The sequence below is a fragment of the Lissotriton helveticus genome, chromosome 7 (genome assembly GCF_964261635.1).
Source record: "Lissotriton helveticus chromosome 7, aLisHel1.1, whole genome shotgun sequence".
In the NCBI taxonomy this organism is placed as follows: domain Eukaryota; kingdom Metazoa; phylum Chordata; class Amphibia; order Caudata; family Salamandridae; genus Lissotriton; species Lissotriton helveticus.
The window spans coordinates 1,848,532,590-1,848,542,225 of record NC_136068.1 but is presented as its reverse complement, the minus strand read 5'-3'; the positions used below and the strand labels follow the sequence as shown (position 1 = coordinate 1,848,542,225).

General features: G+C 39.1%; 1 long non-coding RNA gene across 1 annotated transcript; it reads right to left on the bottom strand.

The window, feature by feature from the left end:
- Positions 1–1,100: 1,100 nt before the first annotated feature.
- On the bottom strand, positions 1,101–7,842 carry LOC144767766 (uncharacterized). Its single transcript, XR_013598340.1, has 3 exons — positions 7,597–7,842; positions 7,406–7,498; positions 1,101–1,784 (listed from the first exon to the last, which is right to left on the bottom strand). It is a non-coding gene; the product is annotated as an uncharacterized LOC144767766 (long non-coding RNA).
- Positions 7,843–9,636: the final 1,794 nt, after the last annotated feature.

Genomic DNA, 9,636 nt, shown 5'->3' with positions numbered 1-9,636 from the left:
CTTGGCTTCATGGAACAGAAGCACACAGGCTCACACACTCCCCTAAGCCAATCACAACTCTTCTGTCACCAGCAATACAGCAGTTTCGAGATTAGTCTGAGCGCCCTGTTTGGCTGCTCAGGCAGTGCATGGAAGCCTAGGACAGTTCTTCACCTGGCTGGCAGGCTAAACTGACATGTGCAGTAATGTTATACATATTTTCTCCTCCCACTGACTCTTATAGCCCAGCCCCGCACCACCCTAACCTGGCTCTCAGTTCACACTGAAAAATATCTGATAATAACATTGAGTTTTTACTTATTTATTTTTTGCGCTGCTCAAACAGCAGTGTGGTCACTCTGTTTCACTCTGCTGGAGGAGCCGCTGCAGTCTCGACCTGCAAGTGACCTATTGTCACTAGTGGATTTTGCAATTGACTTCAATGCTATTTTGTCAATTTCTTTTTCAGCACTGATTTTTTATTCCTTTAAAAATCTATAACTCTTATTATAAATATGCTATTCTGTTATTTTTGGTCGCTACATTAAGATAACATTAACCTTACTGTATATAGATTGATGCTGGATTTCTTGGAAATTGTGTTAATTACATGTTCCTCTAGTTAAGCCTTATTTCTTCTAGCCACTCACTTCATAGGACCGAGAAAAATAAGTATTACTGTGAATTCAAGGACCATCTTTGGGATATAAATATAACATGATTTGGTAAGGCTCCCCAGCCATAATATTTTCTAATGCACTTTTCTACAGGTAGTCACACATTTTCTTTTTTAAACCATAAGGTTAGTGGATGGGACACACGGTGCTGCAGTCCAACAGTGACATTTAACTTGAAGGCCTTGTGTACAATTTGTGCACAACACTAGGGGCTTAGAAGTAAGGTTAAATATGCCAAAATAAAATCAATCAATTTCATCATATTGAAAATAGGAGCACAGGCTCATCTTAACTGTGAGGCATGTTTAACATATAGAGTAGTACACCCAACAGTAACCGATATGGTAAGACTTTGGGTATATGTAAAGCAAAAGATGTAAAACTCCTGAAGATAAATCACAGGTTCTTTTTTTACACTGAACTGTTTATTTCCATAAAGTCCACTACATTTGTTGTTCTTTTTAATTTTGACAGACATTAGGTTTATTTGCCAGCTTTTTTGAACAAATATACACAGCAATTCAGTGCATTCTAGATTAATAGCATTTTCAATTAGTAATAACATGAAATTGTAGTTGATGTAGAATCCTAATGATAACATTGCACAATCTGGTATTCATTTTAATTTCTATGTTCATCAAATCAAAAATGATGTACAACACAATTCTTATTGTTTATGATTACAAGTTCTTTGTTTCAATTGTTTATAAATATTCTATTTTGAAATGAAGCATAATCACAATAGGCATCACAGACAATATCTTCATAGTATTTTTATCTCATTACTAAAAAAAACTCAACTTTTTAAGCTTTTATTTATAATTGAACCTCAGTAAACAGTTATACATATTGTATTTTAGTAAATAAATATTTAAAACATTTTTATTTATTAAAGTTACATGTAATACTTTACTCCATTTGACAAAAACATACAATTAAAATTTTCAATTTAATAAACAAGACAATCATTCAAAAAATGTATTTCCGTGCGCCCATTTTCAATTTTTTCAATGTCTCAACATCATCTACTTCATCCTTATTGAAGTCTAGGAAGTCCCCTCTCATCAGTACAAGTTCTGCTTCATATCTATTTAAATCTTCATGTTTTTGTAGAAATTTGATTGTCATCTGCAAAGAGAAAAAATTGACTTTTAAAGCAACATACTTTTAGCTTTAAAGCTTACATGGAAAGTAATCATACCATATAAACATTCAATACAATAATTACATTCCTATTTTATTTTATTTTTTAGTACTATACATTTTTAAGATGTATTAATTAGCAGGTGTTAAGTGTGTACACTTATTTTCTCTTTTCAAAACTTTGATGCAAAGTAAATGTTGTAAATTAGCTTTTTCTAATAAGATAAGCTTCTTAATTTTTATTCTTTTCTTGCAAACATTTTTATTTCATGTTATACGAAAAGACACATTTAAATGTACAACTATTTCAGATTTTAAATATTGCTTATCTTTTGTTGTCTTTCATCATTTCTATATTTAGTATTACCCTTCCTACCTAAAGTTTTGAACATGTTACAAGTTGTCTGATTACACCCAATTTAAACATACAAGGATATCCATTTGCCTATTGAGTTTGTGAATGGAAAATGCCTGGTTATTTTAATTTTCAATGTTTTACCATCTTTGGCTAATTAGTCGAACCCTACATACTTTCAGGTTAATGTGCATACACTGTTAAATAGCACATTTTAATTTATATTATTTTATGCAATGATATATGTTTTAGATGAAATGTTATTTAGGTGACATGTAATGAATTATTGGCAGTTTTCATAATAATCACAAATTCTAAGGTATGTCTTGTAAAGAGAAGGGTTTACTAATTTGTGTCCATTTATGTTTTTGGAAACTTTCCCAATACCCTCATAAGTGTATAACCACATTTTCATGCACCACGTGCCCAAATATTAATTTTGGCCACTTGATCACAGAAGATGGCTAAACACCAACTCATAGTTTCATCCCTTTCAATAACAATGCATTATATTTCTTTTTTAATATGAACATCTTATAACGGTTAAACACACTCAAATTAAATAATGTTTTGGCATAAAAGTAAACTACATTTTTAATTCAAAAACATTTTTCAAGTATAACCCCTATTTGCCCGCTTGTGATTCTCATAATGCGAACTAATCTCATTAAAACTTTCTGCTTGGCCTGACCAGGTTTAGTTTTTCACATGCCAGATTTTTATTCAATAATGCTCAAGATGACTACTTTATTCAAGGAAGCCCACTGTTTTGTCAGGTACACAACTTTTCAATGGATGTCCATCATAATGATAAGATCCTTCACAACATGTCAGTCATAGACATTATTATTCCAAGAATAGTCATAAATATGATAGAAATGGCCACAAATATAGCATGATTACTAACAATGTGGCATTTAAAGCTTCCATTATCCAATAATTACTTTTGGGAAGCCTTTATTTAAGCTGTATTAAACTTTATTATGCCATTGTAAACATAATACCAACAAAAATGTCATGAATCACAAAAGGTCATGAAAGTCCGTTTTTACTGCACTGTGAGAAGTTTTCACACTTTTTAAAGTCAAAGGAGTGGCTTGGCATTTGCCGTATAGCTAATGCAAATTAGTATCCCTTGGTTTTAGGGTGGGAACAGGTAAGTTAACCTTATAAAAATTGGTTTAAATAAATATTTGCAAAATATTACATATCAATGTAACCTCTTTGCATCAATTTAGTACTAATTACCTGTCAATACAAATGAAAGTATATAATCTTTACTTTGACATTTTTCAGAAAGATGCTTGTGCCTTTTTAGTAGAGAAAAACTTTTTTGTACAAAATATATACAATAAAGAATGCCTTGGACTATAGACACAACTACTTTTTTGAACATACCAGTTTTCGGAAACTTAAGTATTTGTAGGTTATTGTGCTCAACCTGCAGGTGCAATGGTCTTACATACCTAGTTGGTTGTGAAAAGCTAATGATCTCCTTCCCTTACGCGCAAACTTAATTTGAGGAACATCCAGTAACAGGGCATCAGCAGATATTAAAGATCGGTTTGGATTTTATCTTAGTTAATGCTAGACAGTGTAAACTGTGGACTATGTCTGGGTGACCGTGTTGTGTCAATTTACAGCAAGTGGAATCTTAACTGCCCTTTTCTGAACATGTTGCAAACAGGGCCAAACATTTAAGAAAGAAGCCAAAAATATAGTGCATTGCATTACTTTACCCGAGAAAGAATGGTAGCACTATGTTTCATACCCAGGTTTGCAACCCAAAAAGAAAAAACAGGACACTAAATTTAAATTTACTTGCTTTTAGAAAGTCAACTAAAATTTAATGAAGAAAGACAGTGCTATATCAGATTAAGTGCCAGTGTACAAGCCCATTTCAAATTAGAAGCGCATCAATTACTATTTTCAGTTATTGACAAAGGTTCTAAGTCAGAAGATGTGTTTTATCCCTCTTAAATTTCAAGGCATTTTTTCACAGCCCCATGCTCAATGACAGCATACATGCATAAAAAGTAATCTCAGATGTAGATTCACCTCTCAGATGTCTTGTCACCTCTCCTGTGGGCTGCTTAATGTCCGGTCCCTTTGTAAGCACCACACGGAGATCGCCTTCCTCATCGAGTCCGCGGGGCTCGATGTTCTGGTTCTAACGGAAACCTGGACGCGGGAGGACTGTGAGGTTGAACTGGGTTTTTGGCCTACCCTCCAGGGTTTAAAATCAACCATACCCCTCGTGTGAAGAACCGGGGTGGTGGGATTGGATTAATTTATAGAGACATGCTAGCTCTCTCCCAGTTTAAGATTAGAGAGGTGTCGGGCTTTGAATTGATGGGGTTTTCTCTTAAAAATCACGAGAAGACTTTTTGCTCGGGCGTTTTGTGCTACCGTCCGCCTGGCAATGTACCTTCCCTCCCTGACTTCATTGACCTGATTTACGACCTCTCTAACACCCACTCTAAGCTAGTGGTCTTAGGGGATTTTAACCTGTGGTCGGGTGGCCCGCTGGACGGTGCGCTTTCCACTCTGTGCCAAGCCTGCAATGACATCCAGCTGCAACAGCTGGTCCGGTCAGCCACACATCGGAAGGGCCACGTTCTGGACCTAGTTTTCGCAGACACCCAACTTGTGTCTGTGGATGACATCTTGTGTCAATACTGGAATGATCACTCGCTGGTTGCTTTCTCCCTCTATTTGGGGGATCACTCCTCGGTGGAGGCTGGATCTAGACAGGCTAAGTTGGGCAGACCTTGGTCTCGACTCCTAAAAGCCTCTCCTCTGCCCAGACTACTACCGGGCAACTTCAGTTTGAGTGACTCGGTGGAAGAGAGCTATACCACCTTGTGTCAGTCCATCTCGAACTCTTTGGACAAGTTAGCGCCACTCCGTAGGTCAAGGGGCAGGCTGAATCGGGCGAGCCCCTGGTATACGGACGTCCTGAGGCAGTTAAACCTTAGCTGCAAATGCGCCAAAAGGGCGTGGAGGAAGCAGTATTCTGACTCGGCGAAGGCTATCTTTAGGCAGTCCCTGCAGGAATATAAGACACAGATTAAGGTGGCTAAGGCGTCCTATCTGGAAGCCACCTTGAATCAGGCTTCCAACAAGTTGCAGGCACTGTTTAAAATCGTTAGGGACCTGACTCATCCTTCATGCGCGGTCAATAATGTTCCTGCGTCGCAGGTCTTGTGCGACTCCCTGGCCTGTGCCTTCGAGGAGAAGATCGTTAAGATCTTGGAAGGTTTACAGAGCCCAGTACCTTCCTCCCCTGGTTCGGGAGCTCCGGACGGCTCGCCCAGTCGACCCCAGCTGTGTGGTCCTGCTCTCAGTTTGGGAGCTCCGGACTTGCCTCCCAGTCGACCCCAGCCGGGTGGCCCTGCCCTCAGTTTGGGAGCTCCGGACGTACCGCCCAGTCGACCCCGGCTGAGTGGCCCTGCCCTCAGTTTGGGAGTTCCGGATGTGTCGTCCATTCGACCCCAGCTGAGTGGTCATGCCCTCAGTTTGGGAGCTCCGGAGGACTCGTCCAGTCGACCCCAGCTGAGGGGTCTTGCTCTCAGCTTGGGAGCTCCGGACGTTGTGTCCAGTCGACCCCAGCTGAGCTGCTTTCCCATCCCCTCCTTTGAGGAGTTCTGTAGTCTGACACAGACGGTGTCATCTGGCTCCCCGCTCGATCCACTCCCTCCTAAATTTTGGAAGGTGTTTCAGGACGAACTTTTCCAGCCCTTGTACTCCATCTGTCTCCAGTCGTTTGATACTGCAACGGTCCCGGAGTGCTGGAAACTGGCAGTGGTATCACCTCTCCTTAAGAAATCCACCTTGGACCCCGCCTGCTTGTCTAATTACCGACCCATTTCCTTGCTTCCCTTCCCCATTAAGATCATGGAGAAGTTAGTGACCCGCTCCTTGTCTGGCTTCCTGGAAGAAAACATCTGGTTTGATGAGGCACAGTTTGGCTTTCGCCCAGCACATGGGACGGAATCCGCGCTGGTGACCGTGCTTGACAACTTGCGGTCGCGGGTCGACAGTGGTCGGGCAGCCTTTTTGGTGCTGCTCGACATGTCGTCCGCGTTCGACACGGTCAGCCATCCTACCCTTATCAGGAGGCTGGAGGAGTGTGGGGTCACGGCAAGTGCAAGGGACTGGTTGGTCTCTTACTTGGACAACCGGCAGCAGGTGGTGGCGTTACCACCTTTCAGCTTGGAGGTGCGGAGAGTGGGGCAGGGGGTGCCACAGGGCTCGGCCATCAGCCCTATACTCTTTAACCTTTACCTCCGCCCTCTGGTCCAACTAATTAAATCATTTGGTATCTCTGCATTTAATTATGCGATTGATACCCAGTTGGTCTTTTCGCTGGAAGGGAAGAACGCGGTCCCACTGGAGACTTTCCATCGATGCATGTCAGCCACAGCTGACTGGCTCAGTTCTAACTCGTTGCAGTTTAACAGTACCAAGACTGAGGTACTGTACTGCTCCTCGGCCCGGGTTCCTCGTGTTCTCCCGGCGAACTTCTGGCCCCCGTTGTTCCCCGAGACTGTGTCAGCCGCCGAGTCGGCTCGTAACCTGGGGGTTATATTCGGCCCCAATTTGCAGCTGGACATGCACGTGAACAAGACCATGTCCACGTGCATGATGCTGCTTCGCATGTTGCGTAAAGTTCTGCCCCTTCTTCCCGAGCAGGCTAGGCCTCTCGCCACAATGCTAAAATTGAAGGGTGTGCCCGCCACTGCGGCGGGCACAATTGAAGGGTGTGCCCGCCACTGCGGCGGGCACATCCTAATTCCCCCAACTGGACCCCCGCCCTTATGGCGGGCGGTCCCGTTCTCCATTATATCATCTTCAGTCGTTCATATCTTCTCATTGTATTAATCTTACTTTCTTATGTAGATTTTATGACATTTCTGTCAGTAAATAAAAATATACACAATTTGAACAATGCTTATGAAGGTGCAATTCAATCCACATGTTAATGTGTTATTTAATTCACACGTCTGCATTTCATGAGGTGCTATAAAATCTAACGTTTCCCATCTTAAAATCAACTTCTTCACCTCAGATTTGTCATTTGTGTGGGCTAACAATGTAACTACTTTTTATTTGCATTTTATATGCATTTAATGATATTTCTTATACTTAACAACAAATAAGTTTTAAACACAGTTTTAAATTATTTGTTTTTTTTATTAAAAACACAATTTAGAAAAGCAGTGATCATTTCATTACCGAAAACTCTCACCTCTGGTAATAACACATCAATCATGAGTGATGTTTTTCGGATAATTAGTGAAAAATGTAGAACTTTCTTAATTTGTTCCGTTAGACTTCTTGCCTGCAATACAAAATAGTTATAGTATTGGTATTAGCGACGTCGTTTCATATAATAATTCAATTACAAAGTGTGGTTGATAAAGATAATATTTTACTCACATCATTTTCATTGAATATTGTCAACCTCCTATTTAATTCTTGTTTTAATTTCGGCATAAATGTAGGGTTTGAGAAAAGGAACATTCAATTTGATTTCTTTTTACCCTTTATAATATTGTTTGCATGTTCCTATTAACGATAAAACACAATTCAACAATTAGACAAATCAATGTTTCTCAAATTTGACCGTATTATCATTTGGCAAGTAGCTGAGAATGTCCAAAAGTTTTGTTGTCAGCTGTCTTTAACTAACCAACTATACATTATAAATACAGTCAGCTCTACTTCATTGTACTTATTGAAAAGACTTGTAAAGAATCAACTTTCTTTAATATGAGCACAAGCTCAAAAAATAAAGAACTAAGTTACTCTTGACTTTCACACACATGGAGTACGTTAGGAGTAAGACAACTTATACATGTAACTAAAGAGTAAACCAGGTATTTTGCAGAAACATTTTACATATAATCATATCAAAGGTTTTGTGTATCAGTCCTGATGAAAATGTATGCTTACTTTAACAGAGGGAGCTCCTCTACTAGGGAGGAGTAGTGTTGCCTTACTGCTTTCACACAGTTCTAGAAGCAGAAACATAAAATGGTAATAGCTTTGTTTTATTATCAATTTATGTTTTGTTGCCTGCGGGTGGGTGGGCGGAGCGGGCTCTGCAAAAGGAAGGGGAGGAGCGGTGTGCCTGAGCACTACTTAATGTGCAAAGACTGTTTTTTCAGCCCCCTGGGGCTACCCAAACTAGTCATGCACACTCTGTCCTGCTCCATGCATGCTGCAAGGCAGCATGTAGAACATGGCCTCCCCATAAGCCGCTGGCTTGGCGGCATCTGCAACAATCAAAATGCTGCTTGGAGTACTATGATTGCTTTATTGAAGGGACTCTGACTGCCTGCTTTTGGTTCATGTTACTGCCAGGGTCAGGAGCAGAGAATATGCTGGACCCGGATGGTGGAAATGTAAGTTTAATTTTACCCCACTCACTCCTCAGCCAAGGAGGTCGCAACTATATTCCAATTGTCTCCTTTATATTTTCTGTTAAGTAGGAGTCACTTTTATGTTTAATATATACATATTAAATTTGTTGTAACTCAATCTAAGTTATTAACTGCTTATATAAGCTGTGTTGAAGGAATATCAATGAAATTTCACCAGGCACCCAGATACTAATTACAATTTAAAAATGTTGCTATTTGTAGACATCCTGCATGGTATGTTACTATATTAATGATTACATAACGTAATAGAATCATTCACTAATATCTCAAATTTCTCATACATTTACACTGTATGACAGTTGATGCACCCTACAATTTCATATGTCCAACTTGTGGAATAAAATTCAAAATCAGTGGACCTAAAAATTTTACATTTTTAACACTATTATTTTTGATTAAAAATGCATATTTTATTCAAAATTTCATTAATGTTCCGTTTACCATATAGTAATATCATAAACTTGCAGTACAAATTCACAAAATTAATGTAATATAAAAATTGTATTATAAACAAATAATCAAAGTCTTCTAGGAGAAATGTACACCAAAGATGTAAAGCTTTTAGCTAACCATCACCGATATGGATTAAGAATAGGCTCCTAATAATATTTTTTTGGGGTACACCAGCTTAGTTCAATTTATTTAATATCTTAAGTTACTTTTTTCCTAGCTACTGCTTTCCCCCCAGCTATTGCTTTCTAAAATTATGCATAAATTATCTTGTTGACCTCTTGTCCCAGTTTGAGTTTCTGAGTGAGTCACTTTCATTCTCATATCTTCTGACTAACCCTATTTCATGGGTCATACCTTCTTATTCTATCACTATACTGATGGCTTAACAAGTCTTATGAAAACTCTGTGGGTATTAACGACCAGTACTGCAATGTATTCATGATCATTCTCTTTTTTGTCTTACAAATGCTACCTACATAGTGCCCCAAATATGTTTAGGTCATTTATCCACCTCATTATCATATACTTATACATTGATCGGTTAGTATCTATCTTATTCCCTTATCTCTCATAATGATGA